This window comes from Corvus hawaiiensis, chromosome 3, assembly GCF_020740725.1.
Source record: "Corvus hawaiiensis isolate bCorHaw1 chromosome 3, bCorHaw1.pri.cur, whole genome shotgun sequence".
In the NCBI taxonomy this organism is placed as follows: Eukaryota; Metazoa; Chordata; class Aves; order Passeriformes; family Corvidae; genus Corvus; species Corvus hawaiiensis.
The window spans coordinates 57,043,700-57,065,571 of record NC_063215.1 but is presented as its reverse complement, the minus strand read 5'-3'; the positions used below and the strand labels follow the sequence as shown (position 1 = coordinate 57,065,571).

General features: G+C 42.8%; 1 long non-coding RNA gene across 1 annotated transcript; it reads left to right on the top strand.

Moving 5' to 3' along the window:
- The first annotated feature begins 11,825 nt into the window (after window positions 1–11,825).
- Window positions 11,826–18,603, top strand: LOC125323116. Its single transcript, XR_007202390.1, has 3 exons — window positions 11,826–11,850; window positions 11,977–12,381; window positions 13,036–18,603. It is a non-coding gene; the product is annotated as an uncharacterized LOC125323116 (long non-coding RNA).
- Window positions 18,604–21,872: the final 3,269 nt, after the last annotated feature.

Here is a 21,872-nt window from a genome sequence, read left to right as displayed (position 1 = left end):
GACTTAACCATGCCACAACCCACAGTGGTGGAAGAACTGACTCTATTTTGACCTTTTTTGTCTTTGGAATAATCTTGTAAAAAACTGCTTGGAGCCACTGGTGCCCATTTGTTCTTCCCAATACCTTTTTCTGGAGCAGAACAATGTGTCCTGTTATGAGGCCTTTTCATCTTCTATCCAGAGCTCTAGCATACGTGGAGTTTACCTCAGGTTTCAGAAACATGCACTTTTTCTCTGAATGTTGAACAAACTGTAATGCAGAATTGCCTACAAATTGCCATCAGATGGATGTTGATTACAGTAAATAAGAACTGGAAGGATTGTACAGAAGGAACTTGAAAGCAACTTAAATGAAGCTCATTTATGTTTTCTCATCCTGCCTTCAGTTGCTTTGTTGAGTATACACTACATTTTATACCCTGATTGAAATTCAAATTACTTTCTACGTGGGAAGGTCTATTCAGAACTAAGGATACCCTTCATCTGCAGATTCGGGGATCTTGTATTTAATATGCAGTATTTAGCCAAAGGGCAGGTTGTCAGGCAAAGCAGCCTGAGCTGGGCAAACAAAGGGAAAGTACTTCAGTGAAGGGAAACCTTCACCACAGGTTTTGGGCAGAGTGAGACCCTTGCCCCCACCCTATCTGTCCCTTCACAAAAATCTGTTAGTGCTGCTGGAATGGACTAGGCAGGCACCGCAGCACGGGAGTGCGAGGGAGGGGTCCCATGTTCAGTATGTGCAACTCAGCAGGCCTCCTGTCTGCGATTAGCCCTTTTAGAGCACTGCCACCCCAGCACAGCAGAGCCTGCCTATGAACCAAGAACCATTAATACATTTTTTTCTCAGTTGCTTGCTGTGAAATTGCAGTGACATAGTATGAGGGAAAGAAAGGGCTGGTGTCACTGGTAAAAGCGATGAGATGCTGTCTTGGTTTGAAAGACAGGTGTCTGCCAAGGAAGGCAGGAGCCTCCCTTGAAATGAAAAATGCAACCCCCTTCCCTCTGAATTATCATAATTTTGAAATTAAGGGGCTTTCAGGCAAAGATATGAGGAACAGGAATAACAGTTCTAACAAGTCAAACAAGCAGCAATAACCATGGCAGTAACAGCAAACAATCACAAACCCAGTCCCAGCCTTCCCGGCTGTCAGGCCCTTTCCCCTCGGGTGCAGTTCCGCTCGCAGCCGGCAGGGGCGCTGGCGGCTCCCGGTGAGCAGGGCAGGTGCGATGGTTCCCCCGCGGCTGCAGGGGGCGCTCCGGAGCGAGCTCGGGGAGCACGCGGCACCGGTGCCCTGGGATCCAGGAAGGTATGGGACAAAGGCTTTGCAAACCCCCTGGGCAGCCGATCCCGGTGTCCGGCTGGACCCTTGGGAACAGCAGGCTGGAGCGGCAGGGACGAGCACAAATCCCGGGTGGCAGATGAGATGGATCGAACTCCAGAGCTGCAGTGGGAACCCCGGGAGGTCTCAGCAGGCAGGGCGTGCGGGGCTACAGAGTAGCGAAGGCTCAAAGCAATGGCAGGGGCAGGGCGGCCGCAGCCCAGCTCCCAGTGGGGCAGGGAAAGGCGGGCTTGGGAATCCCGGGGTTTTCTCCCTGAGGCACCCCAGAAGACAGTGAACAGGTCCCTCTTTTAATAAGGCGGGGTGTTAGGGTCCCAGGGCAACAGCTGCTCCAGTGAGCAGGCTCCACTCATGGTAGAAGGACGGCAGCCAAAAAAGCAGAAGCCTGCAGTGCTGACGAATTCCCTCCACCACGATGGTGGCCTCTCTCTCCGTCCGAACACCGAGAACAACAGCCCACAAGCCCAGGTGAAAGAGAGTAGCCCATTGGACCCCTCCCTCTGTGGCCAGGTCTTCTGTTTTCTCCCAAGCACACAGCTATTTGTTGCCCCAGCAACATATATGGGAAAAATTCCTCAAGAGAAAAAGAAAACAGAAGGGGAACTCCCAAAACCCCAACAGATGCATCTTCAAAAGAGAACGAAATTTTATGTTTCCAAAAGAGAGCAAGCAAGATATAAAAATAATCAATGGCTCCCACCACCTGATCCCACTTCAGTAGTGAGAAATGTCTGGAGTAAGTGGATGCTCTTTAATATTTACGGTGCTATATGTGAGCAGAGATAAAGCCCAGTAGCACTTTGCTCCATGTCACACTCCCAGTTAGCAGCAGGGGAAAAGGCAAGTTCTCCCTAGCTTCTGAAGAAGGGTCTGGAGCACAGGTCTGATGAAGAACTTCTGAGGGCCTGGGATTGTTTGGACTGGAGAAAAGGAGGCTCAGGGGAGACCTTATCACTCTCTACAACTGCCGGAAAGGTTGTATCCAGGTGGAGGTCTGCCTCTTTTCCCAAACAACAGGTGATAGGATGAGAAGGAATGCCCTCAAGCTGTGCCAGGGGAGACTGGGTATTACAAAAATATCACCACGGAAAGGATTGTGAAGCGCTGGGACAGGCTGCCCAGGGAAGGGTTGAGTCACCAGTGTTGGTGGTATTTGAAAGACATGTAGTTGTGGCACTTGGGGACATGGTTTAGTGCTGGACTTGGCAGTGCTGAGTTAATGGTTGGACTTGATAATCTTAAAGGTCCTTTCCAACCTAAAGAATTCTATGATTCCATATTTTTGTTTTCATAGCATGTTGGCAGTGTTCTCCTCCTGATACAGACCAAAAAAAACCTCAAAAAACCAATTAACCAACATTTTTCACAGGTACTTGTCTAATTGTCTTCCTGTCTCTAGAAAACACTTCCAGCTAAACCTACACAGCAGATGCAGAAGCAACACCGTGATTAGAGAGCGGTGGTGAGACTCAATCTGCTTAATTCAATGTTTTTAACTTGCTGAAAAAATGCTGTAATTTTTTCCCCTTTCACTCTTTGATTTTAAATGATTGATGCAATAAATTATCAGTAATTGGACTCCGTAGGTTTGCATCCTTCAACAGTCCCCAATTAGCCATGTAGCACGTTGCACAACCAGGCTGGTCTCCGAGTGCTGTGGGAGATCGCTTTTCTGGGGCACCCCACATCCTTAGCACATGGGCTGCCATGCCTTCCCTTCTGGAAGAGGGCACACCACAGAGGCTGCCGCTCCAGAGCCCAAGCAGGGCTTTCTTTTTGTCAGAATTTACAGTTGTGTCCCTTGTCCCTGGTAAGGAGATGGAGCTTTGCAGCTATGGCAGCTCCCCCTGGGGCACTGCTCTCTTTCTCCCTCCTCCTTCTCATTCACAGCTGTCTGCAGCCACCTTGGTGGTGAGCAGAAATACTGAAAACGTGAGAAAATGTTAAACTGTAGCAGACATCCTTGAGTAAAAAGGCTTCTGAAAGCTGTAGATGTGAGTTGACAATTGTTAATTCTGTGTACTGAAAAGTCCGATTTAAAGTGATGGGTTTTAGAACAGCTTTTGGATCTGATTTTCAGGTTGGCCTGAGCCATATCTTTTTCCTTTTGGCTCATGATAAGGGCAAGAGTAATCTGGTGAATATGAACATCAATCCTGATTCAGACTCCAGTTGAAATGAACCAATTAACAAACCTGGAGATGTCCAAGGTGCCTGATTATAGGTATTCCTGCCCTTTTTTTGAAAGTGAATAGAAGATCTTCATATGTATGAACTAGGGAATTTTTTTTTTTTGGCATGATCACCTGTCACCTAGAAACCTGCAGCTTGTGAAGAAATGACCTTTGTCCCATAGGTAAGAAGATATTTTTTCTGTCTCAGTTCCAGTTAGGATTTTTTCCCTGCTACTCCCACTGTCAGTGTCCTTCTCCAGGATACCTGGATGTTCCAAACTCTTGCTTGATACATGCCCTTCTCTCTTGGGCACTTCTGCTGTTGTGCAGCAAAGGTTGCACTGCCCAGCGTTGATGATACTGCAAGTGCTGGGCAGCTGCTGCTGGTCCCCTCCACACCCAATGCTAGAGAAAAAGCAATGCTGTAGCACAGGCTTCCCTCCCACATGCCGTGCAGGAGGATGAAGTGATGCAGTAACACAAGGGGCTTGTGCAGCTGAAAGCCCCAGGCCTGCAGTGTGCAGAGAAACAGGGATAACACAACCAGACAGGTCTGTCCTGGGAAATACAGCCTTGGGTTCATGCTCCAGCAATGCCTTGGCATAGTGCACCAAATAAAGGTGGCAGAGATATCTGATATAAAAGCAGGCTGGTTCTGAGCACAGGGAGAATGAGAAAACCCAGAGGAAGCTTTGAAAGGATGGACAATATGGTGGATAGGAGCACTCTTTGAGTCATAAATGTGACCACCCATGTAGCCAAGATGTTCAAGTAGTGACGATTTCAACCCAGATGGACAGAGATGTGCAGCAATGCTTTCTTGTGCTGCTTCAATGAACGGGCAAGGCATCAACTGGAGTCAGCAGCTGTCATCAACTGGAGTCACAGCCCTGTGATAGCAGGGCCAGACCACCCCTGGCTACAGCAGCCACCCTCTCATAAAAGGGCTCTTTCCACAATTTTTCTTAGGGGATCAGCCTGTAATGCTAATAATTATGCCATCTGAGTATTGCTTTATTGTGAATTTAACAATTTTCAGGCATTAGGAAGAAAGATCCACCCATCCTGCAGGCTCCATGAGAAAAAACTAGAGTGCTTTGGAAGTGGTATGTATTTGATGCAAATAAATGGCATATTCAAAACTTAAGAGTTCCACACACCGTTTGGTTTTGTAAGTCATCATAATCAATACACATAACAAAATATTCTTGATGTGTGGTGACTGTTGGGAAAGCTTTAAGATCTCATAATGCCAAAGTCAGAGCACAGATCCACAGTTTAACTAAAGGTCTTTGGAAAGTTGTATTTGGAAATACCCTCCAGTTCTTGAAAACCTTAATTGGTAACAATTGTTACCAATTAACAAGTGGCAGGACAAGAAGAAATGGCCTCAGGTTGTGCCAGGGAAGGTTTAGATTGGACATTAGGAAAAATTTCTTCGCTGAAAGGGAGGTCAGGCATTGGAAAGATTGCCCAGGGAAGTGGTTGAGCCACCATCCCTGGAGATATTTAAAAGACATTTAGATGTGGCACTTGGGGACATGGTTTAGTGGTGGACTTGGCAGTGCTGGGTTAATGACTGGATTTGATAATTTTAGAGGTCCTTTCCAAACTTAGCAATTCTATGATTCTGTGGTCAGTGAGCTGTTAACTCATCCATGGTTATTCGGATAAGGATTTCTTCATCTATAATGCTTTTATGCTAATACTGCAATCCCACACCATTGTTCTTGTTACTGCTTTGAGGAAATGCAGATGAGACTCTTTCAGTTTAAAGATTTAATTTTTCTCCTGCAAAGTATTAGCTGTGAAGACCAAATGGTCTTCATGCTTAAGTCTCAAAAGCCCAGTGCACACTGTGGTTATGGTATGACTGCATCTTTGCAGCACACTTCTGGAGTGTCCAGGGAAAAGAGCTTATTTCCCAGCCGGGAGGGGGACATGGCATTGGGACTGATCTAACAGGGAGGTGACAAGCCCATGGTGGTGGGCAATGCCCCCAAAATTCTCAAAAGCAAGCCCAAGTCAATCTTCTTACTTGGGTAAATAAAAGCTTTGCCGCCCAAAACTGGGGTCTTGGCCCCAAAGCTCTGCTTCCTTTGCATCTCAGCCAGTCATGTGTACTCTTCCCAGGAAAAACAGAGATATCCCTTGGCTCCCAAGCCTAGGCATTCCAACACACTCAGCTGCCACAACCTCCTCAGGGCTACCACCAAGGTGGTTTTCTTTACAATAGGAGCCATTGAATTAGTAACAGCAGGAATCCTGTCAGAGCAAACTCTTCTAATTGATATGTTTGTGGCACCGTAATGATGGCAGTAAGGCAGAAATAATCTGACCTATCCTTGACTAATTCAATCATCTGGAGCCTTTAGAAAACTGACCCAACTGATCTAATCATGCTGTGGGAATAGACTAATGAACCATCAGATACTGCTGCATCTCTTTTTCCCACACTCCCAGTCTCTAACACAGATGCTGGAAGTGGCTCTTTGCTCCTCCTGTTCATGTCATCCCCTTTCCATTTGCTGGGACAGCAGGCATCTCTGCTCTACCTGCTGGATACGTGGGACTCTGGCATGTCTCTTCTCCAGCCTTTGAACCTTACATGTCTTCCAGAGGCTCAAAAACTATTTCCCTGGAAGAATGGACAAGCATGGTAGGAGATCTCCAGTAGCAGGATTTCTCTGAGGAAGTTCCAAGCATTTTCTCTGCCTTTGGTGTCACCTGCTCACAAAAAGAGTTGGGAGCACTCTTGGCAAAATGCATTTTCTTTTCACATTCAGGATAGAAACCTGTTAGTGAATATTTACAAAAATATGACTGCTGTGTCCTTAGATTGCATTATACTCATAACAACTGAAAAATCTTCCCTTCCTGAATATACACTCTATGATAGTTGCATGTGCTATTCAGCTGTACAATTGTGTCATCATTGGGCAATCCTTGCATAGATTTTCTAATATGTAGAGTAGACCAGGGGAAAAAAATCCAAAGGAATATATTTACACAGTGTCCCAGTAACTTAATCATGCTTGCAATATTTTCCTTCTGATGCCTGAAGCAATGGGTTGGTGCAACAGAGATATGCATATTCAAAGATCTATTTCTCCTCTGAAGTTGTTAAATATGTCCTCAAAATATACCAAAGAAATTGTGAAGAGCCTGATCAACTTTTACTGCCAATGGGATCTCTTCATTTTATCAGTCCTCATATTGGGTCCAGATTCTTATTATTATTGAATAAATAGGCCAGATTAATGAATGATGAAATAACACATTCTGGTCTAGATCTCTGCATTACAGCAAAAAAATCCCCTCAACATCAGTCCAGAGCAGAAACTGAAACAAAACTGAGACAGTATACAGAGGGTTTGTGTTAATGGATTAATATATATCTTATTTTATGTTTGTGTTCTAGGCTGGTAGGACACAAACCATCTCTGTGATTGAACAAATGAGCCATAAGATGAAATCTGTTTACATGCTGTACTGGACCTCCCTCACATTCAGTTAAGCTGAAGTGCTCAGAGTGGTCTGTGTCTGTAAGCGCACACCTCCCTGTGTGCTCTGGTGGGTGGCATCCATTAGTTATAAATAATCTTACTATTTTTAAAGTATCTTTTGCTTTAAAAGAAAATGGATTATAAATAGCAGTAGCATCACTTCTGCTTGTTTTCCCATGCACTGGCTGTGTTGCTCAGTGACACAAACCCCACTGATGGCACACAATAAGATGAGTGATCTTAAAATATCTGGCTGTTGTTGATGTTTCCACCTAATACCAAAAGCTAGAGGGACTTACTGAAAAAAGTGGGTGAACATACCTGTGAATCCCATTGACAACTAATCAACTGTTTCATTTCTATGAATAATTAAAAAATAATGCATGTTTATTCCATTTTTTGTTCTGTATTTGAAAATATTTCAAGCTGCCTGTATCCTATTAGGATGTCACTAGTAACTCCTATGGAAGTTAAGAAAATTCAGGGAATAAATTAAAGTCCGTAGATATAACCAATCTATCCCCACATCCTAAAAGAGTTTGCTGAGAAGGCTTTTCTGTATTAAGAGAACGAGTCTCAGATGCTGTGGAAGGGTGATAATACAGTGCCAATAGTTTTAAAAACACTATCATTGTGAATAATGCAATGCAATATATATATATAGCAGCCTCCCACAAGTCTTAGGAAAAGTAATAATTAAAAATAAAAATGGAGAATCACTTCTGATAGGATTTGTTCAGTCCACTTCAGGTATCAGGTGATAACTGTGGTAATAATAGTGGCATGATTGCAGCATGAATATATCTTTCCAAGTGGAAAGTAAAAGATATAAAGAGCTTCCTTAATCTATCCGGAAAAAAACAAACAAAACAAACCCCTTCCTGGAAAGCAAATCCAGAGAAATCCAATCAGCAATTAGGATCATATCCTTACCACCAAGAGCACTTAGTGGAACATGGTGCTAACAGAAATGAAGAAATCTCTTGTTGTTTTCCAGGGAAAGCTGGATGCATTTGTAGGAAAACAGGGCAGGAACCAACAGTGCATGTTGGCCATGAAAAATGAGTGGGACTGCATGGGGCAGGGAGGCAGAGCCGGAGACAGCAGCCCTGTCACACCACACTGCTGGGCATGAGCAAGACACCCCTCCATCTCTGGGGAGAGGAAAATCACTGTCCCTAAAATCTGATCTGCTGCCTTTCAGCATAGATACTTTAGTCCAGGTGGTGGCTGAAATGTAAATTCTTTGAGATGTCTGACAGGTGCTATTTTGGGTATTTGCAGCCTACTTCAGATACACGATTTCTCTTTTCTCAGGGGTTGTGCACCCAAAGGCAGGACATGGACATCCTGGTATTCCTGACACCTACAACTGCCCACCTGCCAGATTCATATACCCCACCTGACCATGCAAAACTGAACTGATTTTGTCTGGGTGATCCTTCCAGCATGTCAGTGGGGCAGGACTGAATGCACTGAGAGTTCTGGGCTTGTTTTCACTTGGTTGTGATCCATTTTCTGTGATTGTCGAGGGGTTTCATTTAATGCAGTGAGTCTGAAACCTGGGCAATGCCTACAATTCTCTGCTCTTCCCTCCAGCACATTATACTTGCTGGCTTTGACCACTTGCAGCAGGTTTTAAATCTGCTACAATATGTTGGGAATGGCTTCTGTAAATGTCCTTTTTGTCCATGCATTACCTGCGTGCAAGCTGGTCCGTCTCAGTTCAGCACTCCTACAAAGCCAGTGCTTGTATGCAGTGACTGCAGTATTTTCACTGTTGTTTCAGCCTGTGTGAAAACACTTCATTTCCAAGCTGCCTTTCAGCTCTGCATCCACAAAAAATATGATGATTTGGGTTCTTTGCTTGTTTAGTTCTGGTTTTGTCGTCCCACTGCCAACAGACAGCCATGTGCAATGGACAGAAGAGGGAAAGAACAACTTGCACCATCTGTAGCCCCTGAGTGTCCAATGGCACCTTACCCCAGATGCCAGAGTTTATCCCATGCCTAATAAGCCCTGGCAATTTCTTCTGCTCCATTTGCTCCTTCCCAAACCAACCATGAGATACTAAATGCTTGCCATGCTCAGCACCAGGTACCTGGCAAGCCAGGGGCCACGTTGCCTTGGCTAGCTCTCATCCACAGGGGATTTGAGCACTTGTTTTGTAGAGTGAAGTGAGGACAAAAGAAAGCAGAGGAGCCCGGAGCAGCCCAGCTCTGGGCAGGGAAGCTGAAGGAAAGGGCTTGTGCTGCAAAACCCTGAACTCTCAAATCAGTAAGGATGACGCCATTTTTTCTCAGGATGTAATTAAAACTTCCTCATTTGTGCAAGCTGCAGTAGAGAGAATTGTATTTGTTTTAAAGATTGGAAATGCGGAGGACTGTGTTGCTGTACCGTGTTCTGTTTGCTGCCATCATCTGGATGCCTTTAAGTATGCCTAGGAGCAACCCCTGGAGCCCCAGAGACCACCACGTACTTGGATTCTTGGGCACTACTGGAATGTCATTTTAAATGATGGATGGCACTAAGAGGCTCTGCAGGGAAGTTCAGCAATGGAGCTGGTGAGTCTGCAACATGTGGCAGGGCTGGAGGGCCCTCAGCCAGCTCAAGAATTGCTGTGGCTTGTGAGACACTCAGCTTCCCTGAAGGAAGATGAAGAACTTGTCCGAAGACCAACTCAGCCACGTTGTTTCTACAGTCAAGAGCTTTGCACCAAATGAAGCCATTTCTGATCATGTCAGGAGCGAACTGGGGTGTTCCAGCCAAGGGGAAGGGTCTCCTGACTCCAGGAAGCCTACTGGGAAGCCTACTGCCCTCCCAGCATGATGGTCAAAACCACAGTGTGCTGGCAGGGAAAGGAGATGTCCATCAGTGCTGGGTTCAGGGTACGGAGATACCCCAAACACCCCAGGATGTTCCCTTGTGTCACTGGGGCAAAGCTGAACCAAAAGGGGCAGGTGTTGGCGTCCCTTCCCTGAGGCTTTCACTGTTTCTAACCTTGCTCTGGTAACTCCTCTTCCTTTTCTCCACTAAGTGCTCAGGCCTCATCACTGTCTGAGATGGAGCAGGACCCTGCAGCTGTGTGCCACACAACTTGCCCCAGGCAGTGGCTTTGTCAGTGGCAGCACTGAAATACCAGGGCAATGTCTACGTTTCTCTGCTCGTAGAGAGGGGTTGTTTCTGTGGCACAAGGGTGCTCAGTGCCTCTGCATGTGTTCACAAGTGGACAAAGCACAGCTCTGCCTGCCTGTCCTGAACCACAACAGGTGATAGGGCTGAGGAAAAAGAAGAAATCCATGGAAACAAACTTCACAGACAAATGCGAAGTTCTGGGAAGGGTGGGCAAGAGCCAGAAAAAAAACCCAGACTGACAATTTCCATGTTGGTATTTACCCTCAGAGATATATTACACGACACTTGGGATTTCCATGCTGGATTATGGGACTTTTGCAGGAGGATTTCTCTGCTGGAGACTGAGTGAGAAACTCAGCTGACATTTTCCAGTAGCATCAGGAAAGGCCTTTGCCACAGAGAACTTCACTATCAGAGCTTTTTCATGTCTGCCTTATTACTTTTTGGATAAAAAGAAAGTTTGTAACAATTTAACTTTCAATATCTGATCTTTCATACCATTAATCAATGCCCATGTTTATTTCTATTTTTACTTACACATCACATGGCTGAAGTTGAGTCATTCTGGCAGAAGGATTCAGCACTGATGAAGTGGCATGTTGCCACTTCCATGACTTTAGTCCTGTTCTGTGCAAGCCAGGGAACATGAAAGCACATGATGTGGAAGTTTAGCATAGTTTTTCCTGACTAGCAAATTCAATAGCTCTCCTCTGTCCCTAAGTTTTAGTGTAGCTCTCAAAGTGTGTGTTGTGAGACCTTACAGCTGTAAGCTCCAGTAACTCACCTAAAGACTCTTGAATGTGAGTATGAACAACTTAAAAATAACACGTTTGAAAGACATGGTACGAATTTGTTGGGATTTACAGTAAAAAAAAGTGAAAGAAGTTTTTATTTTTTTCCTCTGTGCTAGTGAGCATTTAAACAACATGTTCTCCTAGACCTATGATGTCTAAGCTGTTCCAAAAGTTCAAAACCCAAATAAAACTAAACAAAACAGGTCCTAGTGTCCCAGCTAATGATACCCATAGTGTGTGAGGGTGCCGTGTTTCCCAGTGTATGCTGGACAGCAGCCTTAGAGGGCATGCCATAGTATTTGCCAGGAATGCCTTCAGCTAGGTGAGGAAAGCCTCCTACTTCTCAGCCCAATACTCAGTTTAATAGATGCTGGGAGGAAAGGAGGGAGGGAGGGAGGGGAAGTGATTTACTTAGTTCAGAGTGGAACTTCCAGGGCCACATAAAGTTGCTTCAAAGTTTGCTTTAAACAAAATATTAAATTAAAATGCTGCTTTAAGAACAACCAGGTAAGATTAGTATCAAATATCATCAAAATGCCGAAGAAAAGGTAAGAGGGTTTTGTGAAACAGCAAATATCAACAGGAAATGTACCTCTCTGTGCACAGTAGGGAGAAAGAGGAACCAATCAATAGGGGACTAATGAAAGTACCAAACAATTAAATTGCCTCTGGCATTGCAAATGAGAGCTGTAGACGAGTATACATATAAACTCAATTTCCAAGGTCAGAAGAGGACTCATGCAGCCTGCAAAGAAGTGGCATCAGATCACGCTTAAGAGATTAAGAATATTTTAGTTGAACAAAGCTGCCCAGCTGGAAAAAATTACAGAGATTGCATGTTTGTTTCTTGGCATTTTCAGCATTTTTCTGAGGGAAGGGAGACCTTTCCAGGAAAAGAAAGGTAAGAGCAGCTTTTCCTCAAAGGAAGGTTTCTGCTTCAGATTTTAATTTCAAATGCCAAACAAATGTTATGGGATTTTTAGGGTTTGCTAATTTTTGCTTTTTCATGTTTTGTTCTCTGTTTCAGAGATGCTGTTAGGACTGAAACTGCTGCATAGTTGAGTTAAACTGTTCCCAAAGTATTTTCAGCCCAAACGGAAGCAGGATATCCCAGTAATCATAAGGAAAACTTTGTTCTAACCCAGGCACAAAGTTGAGATGCTTTTTCAGTTGTGCATCTAAACACCTACTGTTATTTCTAAGTGGATTTTCCAGGATTATTTACCACTGGCAGTTGAGATAACTGGAGGCATGAGACTGTTGCATTTGCTTTGAATTTATTTTAAATATTAAGATGACAGATTCTGTGAACCAAAGTTCAAGCATTTGTACTCTTGCAAATGAGTTTTGTGCTGTGGACTGTATCTAAATGTACAAGAAATTTTTTGTCTGGATACATCTGTTTGTCATTGTGGAAAGCATAATCCTAAAGGTAAGTTTTCAGGTAGGTTTGTCCTGATGTAGAATAAACTCAAGTCTATAAAATTATACTGGTGTCTGCCAAAGATCTTCTCTAATGCTGAGTTTTACATTTGAAAATGAAGACTTAAATTGTATCCTTGAATCTGTTACTCTTGCCACATCCCTCAGAAAGCTGAAGGGACCTTGAGTCTTTCAAGTCTGCTTTCCATAGTGCTAAAATCGCAGGCAGCATTGCCAGTACACTTAGCAGGTTTGGGATCCAGCCATGGGTTGAACAGGGTTCTGTTTCCACCACCAGCAGAAGGGAAAGTGCTATAACAGACTCATTGCAAGGATGAAATTACTTGCACATTAAAGAAATGCATCTCTGAAGAGAAAATCAATCTGCTACTTGATGCTTGATATTTAGTCTATATTATAAAATATCATTACTGTAACTGAGTTTTAGAAATCACTGCAACAAAGATATGAAGGTTACACAGGAATGAAAAAATTTCCTGCTTGAAAACTGCAGCATAAGTCCAGATGGTGCAAAATGGCTTTAGCATTACAGAAAATTGAAAGCATCTTTCTTTCTGAAGGCCAGAATCAAAGTTTCTTGTATAAAATATTATTACCTTCAGCATGCAGAGTTTTCCTTTTTGCTAAATTCTCTCTCTTTCAGGACCTTATTTCCTACCCCTCAGATTGCCTAAATCGAAATACAGTAAAGAGGAAAGAACTATTGTAAATACTTGGAAGATCTCCCATCGCCTCCTTCCGACAATGAACGGCTGTCTGGTTTTGTGCCCTGATTTCACCTGCATGAGCCTTGGCAGAAGGATGAAAGGAGAGAGCCATGCAATTTTACCTCCATTAGGATCTCTATTTTTTCCCCTGAGGTGAACCCATTCTTGGGAGCTTTCATCAGCCAAACTGTTCATCTGAAAGAGAAGAAGGACCCTTTTTCTTTTTGGTTGCAAGGCCTTGTATGATCCAAGTTTCTCCTGGTAACTGTCGAATTGAGAAGTAGGCAGCTGTACATGAGCTCCACTATTTGAGCTTCTCATATAGGAAAACTAATTTATCCATGCCAGTTCTATTACACTTGTACTGATAAAGGATCTAGCACAGTTTTCACAGAATATTTTGGCACAGGCACCATTAAAACCTTTCAACTGAAAGGGCACTGTAGACTCCACTACGGTCACTGGCAGCAGGTGCTTGTTCTTACTACTTTCTGTTGTGGCTTTATAAGTAGCATGACAAATCCAAAAGTCCTGGAGCTGAAAGCAAGAGATACAAATGAAAGGTGCTGCTCACTGTAGGTGGACGAGGTGCTAAGTGTGCACTGCTTTTCCTCTGAAATCAAGCAATGCAGCAAAACAGACCCAGTGAAATCTGGCTACCAGAAAATGAGTAATTTCTGCATGACTCAGTCCTAGGATGGTTTGAAATGGCCACACTGTACCCCATTCCCTAAACTTATTTCAGATCCCAAGGACTTGAAAGTGGTAAATGTGTCATCAATATTTAATGAAAACCCTGGGGAAATTTTGAGAATTACAAGAAGATAAATGTGCCTTATACACTGAGCAGATTAATGGGAAAACATTAGAAAATAGATAAATATGTCATATATGGAATGAATCAACATTGCTTTTAGAGTAAAAGCGGTTGGAGCTATTTGAAAATATCAACAAACATACAATTAAGGATGAGGTAATCATCAAATCATTTTAACAATGTCTCTTCTCAAAGTGCATTAAAGAAACGAAGCAATTATGATTATAAAATTAGTAGAGTAATAGGAAATGTAGAACTCCATAAATGTTCGTAAGTGATCATGAAAATAATGTGAGGACTTAGGAGACACTTTCTACTGATAGTAGTGAATTACTCACAGTAGTCAAAGCTAAGTCTACCAAGACCTGTAAAATATTTTGTGAGAATGTCGATAGATAATGCAGTATCTGAATAAATTCAATACTGATAAATACAAATCAGTGCAAAACCTACCTTAATTACACATTCACAATAATGGTTTCTAAATGAGCTATTGCTACCCAGGAAAAAGATCTTGCAATCCTTGTGAGTATTTCTCTGAACATTTCACCTTAGTTCAGGGCAGTGATCAAAAAGCTAAACTGAATGCTATGAATTATTAGGAAAGAAATAGGGAATACAAAAGAAAACATCATCATGACAGACTATATGTGACTCTGGAATGATAACGGTGTCTTCAGTTCTAGTCACATCAGTCCAGAAGTTCTGTTGTAGAGCACAAGAGGTGTAAAAATGGTGAGCAAGGATAAAAATACAGAAATAAAAACCAGTTCCCATATGAGAAGAAAACACACTCTCAAATAGACAACAAAGAGCAAGTGGGTTATTTGTGTTAGTAAGGAGCTCTAAATTCAGCTAAGGTGCAAGGGATGAGGATAATTCCCTGTGCCAGTGGTGGATACTGCTGAAGCATGAAAATCCCCTCGGGCTTTAGAAGAGCAATCTGCACATATTATCACCTTCAGTAGGCTCTCGTGAACTTACCAAACCTATGATTATATTTTTATTGCTAATCTGATCACAGCTTGATAGCAATGTTTTTCCTGTATATGATCAAATGAATGGTACAGCAATTTTCCAAAGCCCAAGGAATAAGGGTAACAAAGCTCACATCTTTTACAAACTGGCCAAATGAAACATTTATAAAATCTCATATTTTAAAAGACAGATATAGCTTTATAGTAGGGGCTTTCCTAAAGTGGATGTGGTTTTGGTATCAACCCACAGTGGATTTCCTGTCATCCATTCATCCCCCAAGCCACATAAAGATTTTCCACTAACAAGATCCTTCTGCAGTAGGTTCCACAGGTCAATTATCTACTGTATGTTAAACCCTTCTTCTGTTTGTGTCCTGCCAGCATCCTCTGATGTCCCTTACTGCAACACAATATTTTGAAAGGATCCAGGCTACCGAAGCACCAAGTAATAATACAGACCGAACCTGCTGGCAGGTCTTCAAGAAGGACCATAATTTAATAGAAGATAAATCAGAAAGGACCATAACAGAAAAGCAGCATGAATGATACATTCTCTCCAGTTAGCAGCTCTGGTGCACTGAGAAGAACCAGACTCTCTCCTAGCTCTGGCAATGCTACTTCACCCCCAAACCCCAAACTGGAGAAACAAAAGTGTAATTTCAATTGTAATTATTATTCAGGCAATGTTTCATCCTGATCTAATAGCACACTAAAAAGATTTTCTTTCAAAATAAGTCTTTATTTTCTGCAATCACAATCTATCATGCATTATCTATTTGGTCCAATGTATTGCATTTGACTCTCTGGTCTAGTTGAAATACATTTGCCCTGAGAGGGTGTAAATTACCCAGATTGCCTGCCTGGGAGAAGGTGACCTTGCTCAAGGCACCACATCTATGCCAGGCACAACCACATGGCTGTTCCTCAGTTGAAGGCCATGGTGCCTCAGCTGGAGGCAAATCTTCCCAGGGGGTGAGGATTTGCAGTGTCCTGTCTGAAAAACAGAGCTGCCCACCAACCTGTTTCTGGGAACATCTCCCTGACCTTGGCATCCAAACATTTCTGATTTGGCACAGCAATAAAAGGGCAGCTGTCAGTCTGAGTATCAAAGAGCTCTGGGCAAGGCTTGCTAAGGATGCTAAGAACCATGGTGTGGTATGAGCCTGGCCATTTCCTGTGCACACTGTGGGTACAGATTTGTGGCCTAGCAGGGCACAAGAGCAACCCAAGCCACTCTGCATTTTGCAGCCCAGCTCTGCTTCTGTGAGAGCTGGGACTATACCAAATAGCACTCAAATTATTATTGTGAAATAGGACTGAGTTTGTCTTTTGCTTGTTAATTCACTTACGATTTCCACTGTGTTTTATTATCATTTATGTCTCTTCTCTGCTCTTTGGAAATAATTTTCATTTTTGCTAATCAGGCTGGTAATCAAAGCCTCCAGTTCCAGATGCAAGTCTCCACTCACAAAGTCCCTGAAGGGCTGATGGCTGGAAACTAGGAGGATGTGCCGGGGAAAGAAACACTCAGCTGCCCCTGCTGCAGCAGCCACTGCTCCTATAAGCGGGAACACAGCTTTTTGTGCTCTCTCAGTTCTTACATTCACATGAGTAAAGCGGAGGGGGGAAATTTTTGGTTTAAAATAATATGGAAATGCATGTGAATTACCGCTTGATATGTGTAATACCTCTTAAGACAGGAGACAGATTTCCTATTCTCATTTGGCTCTGAAACCATGGGATATTCTGAGTTGGAAGGGGCCCACAAGGGAAACAGTCAAAACCAGACAAAAAATATTGAGTTTCTCTAATGTTTTGTTTGTCATAAAAACTTCGCTGATTATTCTTGAATAATTTTTTGCATGATTTTTGATCCCATAAAAAGCAACAATGTGACTTCTGGAATGAATTTTTAAGTATGCTCGCAGGTTTATTTTGCCATTATTTAACTCTGTTTATCCCAGAGGCTCAGAACAAGGGTTTTAAAGCTATTAAGTATTGGCCTTAGTATACTTTTATTTCTGTTAATGCACATGTGACGCCCTGGTTATACTTTTCCCATAGACTGTTGGGGGAATTTACCTCAGTTGGGTAGCAAGGGCATTTTCAGCTTTTAAACACACTTTTAATCAGTAGTCTGATTAAAAACAGGGCTACTTTAGACATCATGCCAGCAGCCCACTCTATAAACAACTGCCTAAGAAGTATTTACTGGTACAGTTTTGGGATTCTCCTTCTTTCTCTGTCCTCTCAATAGAGAAATCTGGGTGATGAAAGACCCTCATGATGATTACTTTGAATCTGAAATCAGATTCTCTAAATCTGGGGTCTCCTATCCCAGGTTTGCTTAGCTTCTGGGTATGCTGCCACTCTGAGCCTCTTTTTCTCTTCAGTAAAGCTCCTCATGGTGTTCACATGAATGAGCACAACTCTTCTCGTCACGTAACTTACGTGACATGGACTTCTGCAGCTGCAGAAGAAAGCGCATGCAAGTGCTTTGTGCATAACCTGGGGTGTCTGCTCATACAATTAATAAAACTTTGGGTTAGCAGCTAAATCCACCAGCAAGCTTTTCTCTCTCTCATTTCTTCTGAAAGCTTCTTAATTTATTTGTGTGATTTTCAGGCTAAGTGTTGGTAGGATTATGAAGTTGCTTTACTGTTGGGAGAGTTTAACACAGATGCTGCAACATGTTCACACCAGACTGTGCTAGGTCTCTGTTGGGCTTGTTTTTATTTTTTAACTGGCCTTGCACAAACCTCCAAATCTAAATAACATGGTTAGTGAAGGATGAATTACACAAAACAGCTGAACTGAGCATTCCCATGTGGCATAGCCCCCACCAAAGGAGCACTGCAGGATGACTCCCAAGTAAACCACAGGAAGGAGAAGACTATGTGCAATATGGAGATTTTATCTGTGTGTTCAGTGTCCATTGCCATAGGATTCCATTTGATTTTGTCCATTGGCTTCCTGCACCTTTGTATCTAATCCTCTGGGGCAAGTTTCTCTTTGGATTTCTCCAGAGCGAGGAAAGGAGACATGGTGAGGAAAATGTCCAATATTTCAGCAGAGGCAAGTGCTCTGAGATTATGTTCAAGAATAATGATTAACAAATGTTAGCTAACACTTCTCTGAAACCTCCTTAATCTAATTCTTGCAAGGACCAGTTTGAGTCTGGAATACAAATAGTAACATTAATCCACCCATGCATAAGCTAATGTAGTATTTGGATGGAAATGTCTGCTCCTGTGGAGAACAGCCCACGTGACAGATGTGGATGTGGCGAGGCTGCTGGGCATGTTGTGGCTGCCCCAGCCTGGGAACAAGGTCTTGTGTTGACAGCTGCCCTGTGCAGCTCTGATGGAGGCTGGCTGAAGGATGTGAGATGGGGTGGCAGCAGGTCAGCAGTGAGGGAATCTCTGGCTCACACAGCTGGTGGACCAGCACTGGTGGAGGGGGTGGCAGATGGCAGCTCAGCACCATGGAGACTTCAGTGCAGGGGACTGTGGACACCAAACCCTCTCCTCCTGTTCCACGCCCGCCTGGCCAGCAGAGAGACTTTGGGGTGGGGAGCGTGTCGAAGCTTAGCTTAGGAGTTTGTAAAACCCCATTTTTTAATGTGTTACGGAATAAACAATAATTTTATGCTTTTGAGTTTTGCATGTCCAATTTGTGGAGTCTCTTTATGACTGGTTAAAGATGCCCAAACAAACTGACCTGAACGAGAGGTCGCAACACACTTTGAGCTACGACTTGTTCATGTTCACCTTCCCACCCCAGGTTTTCCTGTGCTGGTGGTGTAGCTTGTTCCCCAGTTTGGTAGAGCACATTGCTTTATCCAGAGAGCAGGCTCCCCATACAGTCTTTGCGCCTCTCTTCATGACCCTGGTGACTTCACTGACTACAGAGTAGATCCTTCTTCCCTTTGATCCCATGGCCTCCAGCTTCCGTTACTCCATCACACTCCCTACTGTAAATTATGAATGTATATAAATTATTAATTCATGCTGATGATCCAGAAATGCTACAGCAATAAAAAACCCAGAGACTTAGTAAGTAATTATGAAGGAGCATCTCTGCAGTTACGACAGATGAAAAGTGGTCTTCCAAGAGTCTGAGGTTACAGGATGGCAACAAGACAAAATGAGACAAATTGGTCTGTGGCTTCTCCGTACTTATCTTTTCTGTAACTCACTAAATCCAGTGATTTTTCATAACTGTTTTGTCTGTGTCATTTTCAAAGTAGTATACCCTTATATACTGCAAGTGCAAGAAGTGTCTAGTATATAACTAAGAAAGTTAATTCCCAGTCTCTCAAAAAATGCATTCTGTCATTTTATTTTTCACAATCTTAAGGTACAAATTAGGGAATGTAGGTGTTCGTCATTTGACTGACCAGATGCAGAGACCGCTATTTTTTTGCTTCATTGCATCCTTTATTCTTCTAAACATTTGGACTTACTAAATCTTTTTCACACTGGCAGCTACCTTTGAATTTTATCATTGGTTGCTGGTATTTCTTCTTGGCTTTATTCTTCTGTTATGCTTTGTTTTTCTGAGTTATGACCAAAGTTCAATCATATCAGCATGTTTTCTTCTTCTTATCTTCTGAGTGTTTCAGTGCCTGAAGTTCTCTGTACGGCTAAGAAAAGAAAAAAAAAGGAATTAAAAGTAAAAATTATTCCAGAAATGCTTTCTCTGAGTTTTAATTCAAATTGTAATTTTGATAAATAAACCCCTCCAGAATCTCTAGAGTCAATCTTGACCTCAAATCATCTCTGCTGTCCTTATCTGAAAGAAAACCAACTTTTATTTCAAATAAGCTTCTGCTGAAATCCTCATGTGTAATTTTTTAATCATCTCCTCTTAACTACCCTAATTCTGCATTTTGGATTGGTTTAATCCTTAATCACCAAGAGCAAAAAGGGGCTTTATTTTCCAGCAATAAGGAGAGTTCCTTCAAGAAACAGTTTCATGTCCCAGTCTCTGCTAATGCATTTTTCATCCAAGAGTCACTAAACAAAGCACATAAACAGCAGTGGGAGCAAAGACCACAAACCATCAGTCAAACTCCAGCCTCTTGCTGCAGAATTATTTGCTTATCAGTGCCAGAGTGCCCTTTTTGCTGCGCCAGGAATGGCAGGCATATCACTTTTTGTTTTCCCATGTACTGTTCTAATTATTGCTCCACTATGAGTGTGTTTTATTTCTCAGCCCAGCCGTCTCTTGGGACTGATTTTCATTCAGTACAAATGTTCTCATTATAAAGGCTTAACATGAGGAGAATATAAATGAGAAGATGAGTGCATGCTAAGAAGTTGCTTATACAGAAACTGTATTGATCAAAGGAACAGCAGAGTAAAACACATGTCACCATTAACGTGCTCCTACTTCCACGGTTCAGTTTCCTTTCCCATAAGAATAGTGAGACTCCTTGCCTCTGAAACCAGGCCAGGAAAGACTTTGTTTGACTGAAATAAAAAGTGCAAAGCATTTCTATAGAAGATTATGGTATGGCACTAAAGAGCTCTTTGAAAGCAAATGCTTCATCGCTTTAAGAGATTACCCCTTGTCACCATGTGAAAATTTACAGAAGAATCGAAATTCCAAAAGGTTTTCACAAATTAAATTATTACATGACCATGACTCAGAACATTTTTCGTAAAGCTAGAACACCACTTACTTTATCCAACTGCTCACTAATCATGCAGCTGACCCACTCACCATGTTGGTTCTGGTGAATCCCTTGGGAACTGCTTTTTTCCAGTGGTTTTGGGCTGTCCTTGCTGCCTCAGGATCAGACAGTAGTCATTGCCAGATGAAGACTTCAGCGAACAGTCACACAGGCCGTCCTTTGACCTCTGGCCCATTGAGTGAGACCAGAGGTGTCTCTGCAAAGACATCAATCTCTTTGGGATTTCAGCAATAGCTTCTCCCCTCCTTCAAAGTGATGGAAACAGCTGAAAGCCACAGTAGCAGTTCAGCCCTTAATTTTTTAAGGCCAATATACCACTAACAGCTGAACAGAGGCAGAGGGCATTCACAGATAAAACACTGTTTTGAAAAAGGCAGTGCAAAACCAAGTCTGAGGCTAAAAGCAGAGTGAAGCAACCCTCAGATGTCTGGCTACCAGAGTCCACCTGAGGCAACCAGATTTGCTCCTGTCTTCCATTGGGCTGCAGCCAGCTCTGCAGGAAGTATTTAATCTGCAGTGAAAAAAGTTTCAGTTTACACTTCATTTCACAAGCATATTCTTGGACATAACTGAAAAAAAAATTAAATGTGTGTTTTTGCTAAATTTCAACTTACAAGTTCCACTGAGGGCAGTGGCTCTGCTCTTCCATTTTTCCTGCTTGCTGACTACATAAATGTGTAGGATATCTCTCAAGACTTTCAGAAAGTCAGAATTCTAACAAGAATATATGAGTCATGTCTAGACTGACATAAAAACGAAGCACTATCATTCTTGTCACCAGAATGAAGCATGGCTCACACTCTGATCCATGACACACTCACATGGTCTTTAGGCGAAAATAGCACACAGAGAAGTGTGCAGTTATAATCAGAAACTTCTATAAATATGTAACATGAAGCCTCTTGAATCCTAACTTACAGACTGTATAACCTTGCCAAGAAGTAGTATTGTAACAAACAGTTCAGTAGGACCATCAGTAGATATGGGGTGTTTTCCTGTGTGGGTCCCAATATCTGTCTATCTGTCCCAGTATCTGGACACAGCGTTCAGATCTGACCTTAAGCTCCAACCCATTTTAGCTTTAGGTCACCTTCAGCCACCACAGGAACACCATTTAGTTTCCTTTTCACCAAGACCTTGATGCACGTTCAGCTGGTGCATTACCCCTTAGCTACCAGGCTGAGCAACCTTATACCATGTGCACCTGTGCTTGGAGACAGGGGTTTCCACAACAGTCTCCCTTCCTCCATCAGAGAACTCGTATCTGTTAGTCAGGACTTA